The sequence below is a fragment of the Papio anubis genome, chromosome 17 (assembly GCF_008728515.1).
Source record: "Papio anubis isolate 15944 chromosome 17, Panubis1.0, whole genome shotgun sequence".
NCBI lineage: Eukaryota > Metazoa > Chordata > Mammalia > Primates > Cercopithecidae > Papio > Papio anubis.
In genome coordinates, this window is record NC_044992.1 from 24,232,110 (window position 1) to 24,245,153 (window position 13,044).

Below are 13,044 nucleotides of genomic sequence, written 5' to 3' on the forward strand. Positions count from 1 at the left end.
GACTACGTGTCAGTATTTATACTGACTCTAAGTATGCCTTCCATATCCTGCACCACCATGCTGTTATATGGGCAGAAAGAAATTTCCTCACTACACAAGAGTCCTCCATCATTAATGCCTCCTGAATAAAAACTCTTCTTGAAGCTGCTTTACTTCCAAAGGATGCTGGAGTCATTCACTGCAAGGGCCATCAAAAGGCATCAGATCCCATCGCTCAGGGCAACACTTATGCTGATAAGCTAGCTAAAGAAGCAGCTAGCATTCCAACTTCTGTCCCTCATGGCCAGTTTTTCTCCTTCTCATTGGTCACTCCTATTTACTCTCCTACTGAAGTTTCCGCCTATCAATCCCTATCCACTCAAGGCAGATGGTTCTTAGACAAAAACAAAAATACCTCCTTCCAGTCTCACAGGCCCATTCTATTCTGTTGTCATTTCATAACGTCTTCCAGGTAAGTTACAAGCCATTAGCCCGCCTCTTAAAACCTCTCATTTCCTGTCCATCATGAAAATCTATCCCCAATCCGCAACTCTCAACTCCCTCTTGGAGTGGATAGATGATCTTTGCTGACAGGACACACTCCAGTACTTTCACCCTGATGAAGTCCTATTCTTTACTTTTATACTCACTCTTATTCTTGTTCCCGTTGTTATGCCACCCTCTACCTCTCCCCAGCTATCTCCACCACATTATCAATCTCACTCACTCTCTCCTAGCTGTTTCTAATCCTTCTTTAACAAACAATTGCTGGCTTTGCATTTCTCTTTCCTCCAAAATCACCAAGGCCTCGATTTACTCACTGCTGAAAAAGGAGGACTCTGTATATTTTTAAATGAAGAGTGTTGTTTTTACCTAAATCAATCTGGCCTGGTATATGATGGCATAAAAAACCTCAAGGATAGAGCACAAAAACTCACCAACCAAGCTAATAATTATGCTGAACCTCCTTGGGCACTCTCTAATTGGATGTCCTGGGTCCTGCCAATTCTTAGTCCTTTAATACATGTTTTTCTCCTTCTCTTATTTGGACTTTGTGTCTTCCGTTTAGTTTCTCAATTCATACAAAACTGCATCCAGGCCATCACCAATCATTCTATATGACAAATGCTCCTTCTAACAATCCCACAATATCACCCCTTACCCCAAAATCTTTCTTCAGTTTTATCTCTCCCACTCTAGATTCCCATAACACCCCTAATCCCACTTGAAGCAGCCCTGAGAAACATTGCCCATTATCTCTCCATATCACTGCCAAAAATTTTCACTGCCCCAACACTTCATCATTTTGTTTTGTTTTTCTTATTAATATAAGAAGACAGGAATGTCAGGCCTCTGAGCCCAAGTTAAGCCATCATATCCCCTGTGACCTGCACATATACGTCCAGATGGCCTGAAGCAACTGAAGATCTACAAAATAAGTGAAAATAGCCTTAACTGATGACATTCCACCATTGTGATTTGTTCCTGCCCCACCCTAACTGATATGATATATTCTTCCCCACTCTTAAGAATGTACTTTGTAATATTCTCCCCCTCCCTGCCCTTGAGAAGGTACTTTGTAATATTCTACCCTGCCCTTAAGAAGGTACTTTGTAGTGTTCTCCCCGCCCTTGAGAATGTCCTTTGTACGCCTATCCCAAACCTATAAGAACTAATGATAATCCCACCACCCTTTGCAGACTCCTTTCTTCGGACTCAGCCCGCCTGCACCCAGGTGAAATAAACAGCCTTGTTGCTCACACAAAGCCTGTTTGGTGGACTCTCTTCACATGGATGCGCATGACACAGGGTATGTTTACAGGCACATGGAAAAGTGTGACCGGTTAATAGTAAAATCATGTGAGGTCAAGGGAGTCAGAACACCTACAAAGAGAAATGATTAAGGAATTAGTGTCAACTTTCAAAGCAGGTGTTTAGTGGTGTGCCCTTAAATGTCCAATTCAGAACACAATAAAGTGATGCTCCAGATTAAGAGAAAAAAAAGAATGATTCAATTTTGTGAACACTTTGGGGAAAAAAGTAAAGTTAGAACTTCACCATAATATCCTATTCCAAAATGAATCCCCCAGTGATTAAGGAGTTAAATGTGAAACATGAATTGAGGTCTGCAAGAAGATATAGATACACATATGGCCACAGAAACAATTTTAAGTTGTGTAAGGCTTTTTGATTCCTCTTCCACTCAGTGAACTATTGCGAGTGTGGGATGGGGAATTGGGAACAACTGTGTCCCCTCAGTGGCTCTCACACCCCGAGTGAGTGTCATGGAGTTAGAATCTTGTTGAGCTGAGTGTGATTCTAACATTAAAAGACAGATCACGGCCAGGCGCGGTGGCTCACACCTTTCATCCCAGCACTTTAGGAGGCCAAGGTGGGCAGATCACCTGAGGTCAGGCATTCAAGACTAGCCTGACCAATATTATGAAACTCTGTTGGGGATAGGCCCCCAAATCTGGCCATAAACTGGCCCCAAAACCAGCCATAAACAAAATCTCTGCAGCACTGTGACATATTCATGATGGCCATAATGCCCATGCTGAAGGTTGTGGGTTTACCAGAATGAGGGCAAGGAATACTTGGCCCACCCAGGACAGAAAACCACTTGAAGGCATTCCTAAGCATGAGTGATAGCATGAGTGATCTGTGCCTTAAGGACATGTTTCTGCTGCAGATAACTAGCCAGAGAGCCCATCTCTTTGTTTCGGCCCATCCGTTTGTTTCCCATAAGGAATACTTATAGTTAATCTATAATCTGTAGAAACAATGTTTATCACTGGCTTGCTGTCAATAAATATGTGGGTAAATCTCTGTTTAGGGCTCTAAGCTCTGCAGGCTGTGAGACCCCTGATTTTCCACTCCACTCCCTATATTTCTGTGTGTGTGTCTTTAATTCCTCTAGCGCCACTGGGTTAGGGTCTCCATGACCGAGCTGGTCTTAGCAAGTGGTGCCCATACATGAGGCTCAAACCCAGGTCAAAGGGTTGCTGGAGCTACATTGGAGAACAAGGAACTAAGCTGGAGGACACCTGAGTACTCTCAAGCAATCCCCATGGTGAGTAAGAAGGGGAGCTCGGAAGCATCAGGGTAACAATGGGACAAGTGTAGGATCCGGTTCGTTCCACCTTGGAACCTTTTCACACTGATGATGAGGAGGAAGGAGAGTATAATGAAGTAACAGAGCAGATTTGTTGGCCAGCTAAAGCTAAAGTGGCAAAGGAGGAGAGCTTTGTCCCTACCCTGCTGCACCCCCTCATTACTTTGAAGTAAAAGAGTGGTCTGACCCTCCAGATCTTTCTTTTCTGGAGGACACTGGGTGAAAAGTAGTTGCCCCAGTGACTGTTCGAGCAGTGCCTCGAGCGACCACTCTCAGTTGTATTCAGGCAGGAATCCAGCAAGCCAGAAGAGAGGGTGATTTAGAAACTTGGCAATTCCCGGTTAGAATACACCCCCCAGATCAACAGGGAAATATTATAGCTATATTTGGGCCTTTTCCTTTTAAATTACTCAAAGAATTTAAACAAGCTATTAATCAATATGGACCAGGTTCTCCTTTTGTAATGGGACTGTTAAAGAAGGTTGCTGTCTCCAGGCAGATGTTGCCAGTAGGAATGATAGGATTACTTCTAGGCAGGCAGGCCTAGTTTAAATTTAAAAGGAGTGCAAGTACACACAGGAGTCATTGATTCAGATTACCATGGGGAAATTCAAATTGTTATATCTACTTCTGTTCCCTGGAAAGCAGAGCCAGGAGAGCGTATAGCACAACTCCTGATTGTGCCATATGTGGAAATGGGGAAAAGTGAAATTAAACTAACAGGAGGATTTGGAAGCACAAATAAACAAGGCAAAGCAGATTATTGGGTGAATCAAATTACTGATAAATATTCTACCTGTGAAATAACTATTCAGGGAAATAAATTTAAAGGTTTGGTAGACACAGGCACAGACATTTCAATCACTTTTCTATGGTACTGGCCGTCCAGGTGGCCAATTCAATCCATGCAATTTAACATAGTTGGAGTTGACAAAGCCCCTGAAGTACATCAAAGTAGTTATATTTTGCATTGTGAAGGGCCCGATGGACAACCTGGGACTATTCAACCAATTATAACTTCTGTACCTAAAAATTTATGGGGAAGAGATTTCCCCATAAATCCCCAACAATGGGGAGCACACGTTCTAATTCCAGAGCAATTATATAGCCCTCAAAGTCAACATATAATGCATGAAATGGGGTATGTCCCTGGTATTGGGACTAGGAAAAAATTTGCAAGGTTCGAAGGAACCACTTCAAGTGGAAAGACAAAGTTCCCACCAAGGTTTAGGATATCATTTTTGATGGTGGCCATTGTGAAGCCTCTGGAACCTATACCTTTAAAATGGTTAACAGATAAGCCAATTTGGATAGAACAATAGCTGCTGAGTAAAGAGAAACTGAAGGCTTTAGAGGACTTCATTGCTGACTAATTAGAAAAAAGACACATAGCTCCAACATTTTCCCCTTGGAATTCTCCAGTTTTTGTAATCAAGAAAAGTCAGGTAAATGGAGAATGTTGACAGATCTTAGAGCCATTAATTCAGTTATACAACCTATGGGGACATTACAGCCAGGATTGCCTTCTCCTGCTATGATTCCAAAAAGTTGGCCTTTAATAGTCATAGATTTAAAAGACTGTTTCTTGACTATCCCCTTAGCTGAGCAAGACTGTGAATGGTTTGCATTTACAATTCCCGCAGTAAACAACCTGCAGCCTGCTAAGCGTTTTCGCTGGAAAGTGTTGCCACAAGGCATGTTAAACAGTCCAACAATTTGCCAGACTTATGTCGGGCAAGCAATTGAACCTACTCATAAAAAATTTTCACAGTGTTATATTATTCATTTTATGGATGATATATTTTGTGCTGCCCCTACTCGAGAAATATTACTCCAATTTTATGATCACTTGCAAAATTTGATTTCTCACACTGGTTTAATTATATCTCTTGACAAAATTCAAACTAATACTCCTTACTCCTACTTGGGGACCTTAGTAAATGACACTACCATTGTGCCACAGAAAGTAACCACATGTAGGGATCAATTGAAAACATTAAATGACTTTCAAAAATCACTAGGGGACATTAATTGGACACAACCTGCTCTAGGAATTCCTACCTATGCCATGAATAATCTATTTTCTATCCTTAGTGGAGATCCTAGTCTCGTTAGCCCTCAGCAATTAACAAAAGAAGCTGAGGCAGAGCTGCAGCTAATCAAAAAGCAAGTCTATAAGCTCAAATAAATAGAATAGATCCAGAGAATACTCTAGATTTGCTAATTTTTTCAACTCATCATTCACCTGCTGGTGTTACTGTTCAAGAGCAAGATCTTGTAGAGTGGCTTTTTCTTCCACATCCTAATTCACAGACGTTGACTCCTTATTTGGATGAAACTGCTGCTATGATAGGAAATGGGAGAACTCGGATTGTTAAATTACATGGATATGATCCTGGAAAAATTATTGTCTCTCTCATGAAGGCACAAATACAGCAAGCTTTTATAAATACTCTTACTTGGCAAACCCATTTATCTGACTTTGTAGGTATTCTCGATAATCATTTTCCTAAAACAAAAGTATTTCAATTTTTGAAATTAACTAATAGGAGTCTCCCTAAAATAACTAAATTTAAACTAATTGAAGGTGCTGAGAATGTTTTTACATATGGGTCTAGTAATAGTAAAGCTTCTTATTCCGGGTCAAAAGGTAAAGTTTTCCAGACTCCCTATACTTCAGCTCAAAAAGTGAAGCTTGTAGCTATAATTGAGGTATTGACTGCTTTTGGTATGTCTATTAATGTGATTTCTGATTCTTCATATGTGGTTCATTCCACACAATTAATTAAAAATGCTCAGTTACAATTTCATACAGATGAACAACTGATGACTTTATTTACCCAATTGCAAGCAATAGTTAGGAGTAGAATGCACCTGTTTTACACCACTCACATTAGGGCTCACACACCTCTTCCAGGACCTTTAACTGCAGGGAATCAAATGACTGATCACCTAGTTGTTACTGCAATATCTAATGCTAGGCACTTTCACAATTTAACCCATGTTAATGCCTCTGGTCTCAAACGCAGATACAACACTACCTGGAAAGAAGCTAAAGCTATTATCCAGTGATGCCCAACTTGCCAAATGGTGCATTCCTGATCTTTTACAGAAGAAGTTAATCCTCGAGGATTGGAACCTAATTCTCTTTGGCAAATGGATGTCACACATGTTCCCTCATTTGAGAGACTAGCTTATGTACGTGTATGTGTGGACACCTTTTCTCACTTTGTCTGGGCTACATGCCAATCAGGAGAGTCTTCTGCCTGTGTTAAACATCATGTTTTGCAGTGTTTTCTGGTGATGGGCATTCCAGCTTCTATTAAAACAGATAATGCCCCAGGTTATACTCGTCAAGCTCTAGCTACATTTTTCTCTATATGGAATATTAAACACATTACTGGCATCCCATATAATTCTCAAGGACAAGCCATTGTAGAAAGAATTAATATCTCTCTGAAACAGCAGTTGCAAAAGCAAAAGGGAGGAAATAGAGATTATGGGACCCCCCATCTACAATTGAATCTAGCGTTATTGACTTCAAATTTTTTGAGCCTGCCTAAGAGTCAGATGCTATCAGCAGCTGAACAGCATCTACAGAAACCAACTGCAAAGACAGAAGCAGAACATCTTGTTTGGTGGAGAGATCCAATAACAAAAAGTTGGGAAATAGGTAAAATAATAACTTGGGGTAGAGGTTATGCTTGAATCAATAGCCAATTGGGATACCGTCAAGACACCTGAAACCTTATCATGAACCAAATGCCAAGGAAGAGATTCTGGGAGGAACCTGAGGACCCCCTGGTTGCAGTCATATTGAGACTGATGCTGAGGAGGACCCCAACTGTCATGAGCAACACCTGTTGAACACAGCCACCTACCTGGAGACAGATCAAGAAGCTGTCACAGATGGCAGAAGAAAACCTGAGGAAAGCAGGACAACCAGTCACAATAAGTAATTTAATGATGGCTGTGATAGTGGTGATCACCATTTCTGTGAGTATTCCTTCAACAAGGGCTGACACAGAGAACAATCATACTTATTGGGCATATTTATCAATCTTGGCTGGCAATAATGCCTGGATGTAATCACTCTATGACAGAGTTACACATGTTTTCTGATCTCAGTATTTACCATAATAAATCTGCTCCTATAATTGAGGCATACTGCCCTCAAAAACCTATTTGTAAACAGAATTGGACCTGGCCAGAAATAATGAACGTACTTGTTTGGGAAGATTGCATTGGAGAATAGGCAGAGGTGCTGCACAATGATTCCTATAGAATCATTATTGATTGGTCCCCTAAGGGAATGTTTAGCTTGAATTGCACCTCTCAGTCTGTGTGCCATGGCCACACTATGTTCAGCTGGTCTAAACAAAATGGTCAGATGGTAGAAATAGTAAGAAATACAGCAAGAGTTCCTATTATCTGGAAACATGGCCATATAGTGGCACCTCAACCTCAAATGATATGGCCTGCTATAGGAGCTAAATATAAGGATTTGTGGAAACTATTAATGACTCTTAAATAAGATCAAAATTTGGGAAAGAATAAAAAAGCATCTAGAAGGACACTCTGCAAACTTGTATTTGGATGCTGCAAAATTAAAAGAACAAATATTTAAAGCATCCCAGGCACACTTGACCTTAATGCCAGGAACTGGAGTGCATGAAGGAGATGTAGAGAGATTAGCAGCTAGTAACCCATTAAAATCGATCAAGACACTTGGAGACTCTGTGATTTCAATGATGATTGTGCTTTTAATCTGTGTCATTTGTCTTTGTGTGTTCTGCAGATGCAGATCCCAATTCCTGCAAGAAGTAGCTCACCGTGACAAAGTTGCCTTTGCTTTTATCACTTTGCAAAACAAAAAAGGAGGACATGTTGGGGATAGGCCCCCAAATCTGGCCATACACTGGCCTCAAAACCAGCTATAAACAAAATCTCTGCAGCACTGTGACATGTTCATGATGGCCATGATGCCCATGCTGAAAGTTGTGGGTTTACTGGAATGAGGGCAAGGAACACCTGGCCCACCCAGGGCAGAAAACCACTTAAAGGTGTTCCTAAGCCACAAACAACAGCATGAGCAATTATGCCTTAAGGACATGCTCCTGCTGCAGATAACTAGCCAGAGAACCCATTCCTTTGTTTCCCGTAAGGAATACTTTTAGTTAATCTATAATCTATAGAAACAATGTTTATCACTGTCTTGCTGTCAATAAATATGTGGGTAAATCTCTCTTCAGGGCTCCTAGCTCTGAAGGCTGCAAGACTTCTGATTTCCCACTCCACACCCTATATTTTTGTGTATGTGTCTTTAATTCCTCTAGTGCCGCTGGGTTAGGGCCTCCACGACTGAGCTGGTCTTGGCAAAACTCTGTCTCTACTAAAAATACAAAAATTATTGGGGTGTGGTGGTATGCACCTGTAATTCTAGCTACTTGGGAGGCTGAGACAGGAGAATCACTTGAACCCTAGAGGCGGAGGTTGCAGTGAGCCAAGATCATGCCATTGCACTCTAGCCTGGGCAACAAAAGAGAAACTCCATCTCAGGAAAAAAAAATCATATTTCACACAGTGTGGCCTCAGTGCAACCCAAACACTTCCACCAGAGCTTAACCAAAGAAACCATGATCCATTGCAGTAACTGAAGAAAAACTGGCCATGTTGTACTAAACACCAGACAATGTATCCAGCAGCTGTAGTGCCTTCTGTGCGTGGGTTTCAGCTCACCCTTGGCTAAAAATGTGGTATCTTGCTGACCTTCCCACTCCTCCCCACTCTTCTCCAGCAGCCCTCTTCCCCCCTACCCTGCTCCACTTTTTTTCCTCAATATTTTTTGTCACTTTCTACCATGTTGTATAATTTACTTGTTTATTAGGTTTATTGTTTATTATCTGCCCCCCATGGGGTTCAGAGCATGTCACCCCAAAATATGCCACTTTAGTATGTTGATTATTTTGAGCAAAAAGAAATTGAGAATCAGCCATTGCAGGAAAAGTTCTTTACCGCCTACTTCTATCAGTTCACTAAGCTGCCTAAAATAGAGATTTCCCTTTTAGTAAAGAAAATTAACATTTATTTATTTGACACAGAGTCTCACTCTGTCACCCAGGCTGGAGTGCAGTGGCATGACCTTCGCTCACTACAACATCCACCTCCAGGGTTCAAGCAATTCTCTAGCTTCAGTCTCCCAAGTAGCTGGGATTACAGGCACCCGCAACCATGCCTGGCTAATTTTTGTATTTTTAGTAGAGATGGGGTTTCTCCATGTTGGCCAGGCTGGTCTTGAACTCCTGACCTCAGGTGACCCACCTGCCTCAGCCTCCCAAAGTGCTGGGATTACAGGCATAAGCTAACATACCCGGCAAAATTAACATTTTTTCTTTTTTCTCAAGACACAGTCTTGCTCTGTCACCCAGGCTGGAGTGCAGTGGCATGATCTCGGCTCACTGCAACCTCCTGGGTTCAAGTGATTCTCCTGCCTCAGCCTCCCAAGTAGCTGGGATTGAGAGGTGAAGTCAGCTGGACTTCCTGGGGTAAGTGGGGACTTGGAGAACTTTTCTGTCTAGCTAAAGGATTGTAAATGCACCAATCAGTGCTCTGTGTCTAGCTAAGGAATTGTAAAAGCACCAATCAGCACTCTGTAAAAACACACCAATCAGCACTCGGTGTCTAGTTAAAGGATTGCAAACGCACCAATCAGCACTCTGTAAAATGGACCAATCAGCACTCTGTAAAATGGACCAATCAGCGCTCTGTAAAATGGACAAATCAGCAGGATGTGGTGGGGCCAAATAAGGGAATAAAAGCTGGCCACCCGAGTCATCAGCAGCAACCCGCTGGGGTCCCCTTCCACACTGTGGAAACTTTGTTCTTTGGCTCTTCACGATAAATCTTACTGCTGCTCACTCTTTGGGTCTGCACCACCTTTAAGAGCTGTAACGCTCACCACAAAGGTCCGCGACTTCATCCCTGAAGTCAGCAAGACCACAAACCCACTGGAAGGAAGAAACTCCAGACACAACTGAACATCTGAAGTAACAAACACAGGACACACCATCTTTAAAAGCTGTAACACTCACCGCAAAGGTCCATGGCTTCATTCTTGAAGTCAGTGAGACCAAGAACCCACCGGAAGGAATAAATTTCAGACACAGGATTATGGGTATGCACCACCATGCCCAGCTAATTTTTGTGTGTGTGTGTGTCTTTTTTTTTTTTTTAGTAGAGATGGGGTTTCTCCATTTGGTCAGGCTGGTCTTGAACTCCCAGTCTCAGGTGATCCACCCACCTCAGCCTCCCAAAGTGTATTCCTTTACTTTCTTAATAAACTTGCTTTCACTTTACTCTATGGACTTACCCCAAATTCTTTCTGGCTGGAGGTCCAAGAACTCTCTCTCGGAATCTGGATTAGGACCCTTTTTCAGTAACACTGTCATCATGAAGTGTGTGATACATTGTCAAGTGAAAAGAACAGGTTCTAAAATGTTGATCTAACATTTGTTTAAAGATGTGTAGAAAAACTCTAAGATATTTTTCCAAGGGTAACCTGTCAGTAGATCAATTGTTGAAATGATAATTATCAGTACATTATTATTATTATTATTATTATTATTATTATTATTATTAATGTTGTCTGTAGGCATTCAGGAGATCATACAGAGGTCCTGCCCAATAATCCAGAAATCCCTTCATATTTTCACTAATTGTTGTAATTACTGCTGTTTTGCATTTTATCATGATGGTTTTATAAAAGTTTCCTATAATAGATGAAGACTAGTGTGTGTGTCTACATTCTTCACTCTTTACCAGCATACTGTAAATGCTTCATAAATATTTTTAACCCTAAAGAAAATATGAACGATGCAAAAAAAAAGTATAAAAATGTATCTGAGGCCAAGTGTGGTGGCTCACCCCTATAACTGCAGCACTTTGGGAAGTTAAGTCCTGTGCAACATGGCAAAACCCTGTCTCTACTAAAAATACAAAACAAAACAAAAAAAACATAGCCAAACATGGTGGCACATGCCTGTAGTCCCAGCTACTTGGGAGGCTGAGGTGGGAGAATCACTTGAGTCTGGGAGGTGAAGGCTGCAGTGAGCTGAGATCATGCTACTGCACCCCAGTCTAGGCAACAGAGAAGACTCTGTCTCAAAAAGAAAAAGAAAGCATCTGGAAAATAACACTAATATTATCTTGTCTTTGGACAACTCAGTTATGGTTGAGTTTTCTTTTGTTTCTCTGTATTTCATCATTTTTCTATAAAAAACATTTACAGACTGAACATGAGATAATTTTTAACTAAAAATGAACAAATTAACAGAATTAGAAGGCAAACGACAAACTAAGAAAACTAAATGAAATATAGTATATGTAATTGACAAAGGATTATGACTCATGATGGTTAATTTTACATGTCAACTTGACAGGGCCATGAAATGCTCAGATTAAACATTTCTGGGTGTGTCTGTGAGGGTCTTTCTGGATAAGATTAGCATTCAAATTAGTGGACTTGGTAAAGCAGATTTCCCTCCCCTGCATGGGTGGAATCATCTCTTCCTGGCCTGAATAGAACAAATGGCAGAGGAAAAAGATCGGTTAAAAGATTAGTTTGGATCCTCTAGTAGAAGATCTCTCTCTCTCTGTGTCTGTCTGTCTGTCTGTCTGTCTCTCTCTCTCTCTCTCTCTCTCTGTCTATATATATAGACTCCCCCAATGGTGGGGGTGGTGGAGAGCCCCAGTGGCCCAGAGCAGACTGTCAGATCCTAAACAGGGTGAAGAGGGCATCCACAAACTGGCCCATGTGGGGTGCTAGAGGCACAGCAGGGTGAGGAGGGGATCCATCAAGGAGGCCAGTGTGGAATGGGGGAGCCCACAAAGAGTAAGGAAGATGTTTCCCCAAAGGGTGCCTGGTACAAGAAGTCAGGCTTGAGAGGGGTAGGGTGGGGAGACAGGCTAGCAGGGTGGGGAGGGCATCCACAGAGTGGGGCAGTCCAGCATATGGTATCAGATCTCAAGCATAGTAAGGGGTGTTTCCATGGAGGGGTGGGTCAGGGAGAAGCCCAGCATGGGAGTTCAGTGCCTGAGTCGGGTGAGGAGCATGCTAGGCTGTGGGAGATGTGGCTAAACATGGGATGCTGGAGCCTGGTGGGACGAGGAGAGCATCCATCCTAGTGGCCCAGTGAGTGATGTTGAAACACAGGTGAGGGGAAGAGAGTGTCTATGTAGGGGGGGGTCACTGGCACCTTGACACAAGATTTTAGAGCCCAAGAAGAGTGAAGGGGAAGGAGGCAACACTGGTGTGGAAGAGTGACTACAAACAGGATAATTGATCAAATAAAGATAACAGGAACCTGATTACCCTCTAACAGTGAAGTCAGAGAAGGGAGTTACAAATATGGAAGACAGAAAATGTGAATGAATCCGGGGGCACTGGATTGGAATTAGAAATATTAGTGTGAATTCATGATTTTTCAATACACTTGTTGATAGATACATAAATATAAGTGTGCATATGAATATAATATATAAATACATATAGTTCCTAGCTCTGGACTGGGAGCAGTAATGCCCTAAGAACAATGAGCACATGTAATGCCCAGATTTTGGCTTCTACATACCATTCCCCAAAAAAGGAACCAGATCTCCCTGGAAAAGTGGCTGATTCTAAGACTTGTGGGGAGAGTACAACACGAGCCTGAAAGTGAAAAAAAGTGCTCTAAGAATGAGAGGTATGTCAACAGGGCAGAGTATTCACCTTCAAGGGCCCCTGCTAGCGAAATCTGTGGCAATTTAAGCATAAAAATAAATAATGAGAGCAACAGATTATAATTCATTAGATAAAATAAGAAACTATGCGTTTGTATGAATAGAAATGAATACATTGAAAGCCACTTGATAGGAGGCAATAAGAACACTTTAGCACATTTGTGGTATCCTTG

General features: G+C 41.7%; 1 pseudogene; it reads right to left on the reverse strand.

The window, feature by feature from the left end:
- Positions 1-2,316: 2,316 nt before the first annotated feature.
- LOC116270957 lies at positions 2,317-12,019 on the reverse strand (annotated as a pseudogene).
- Positions 12,020-13,044: the final 1,025 nt, after the last annotated feature.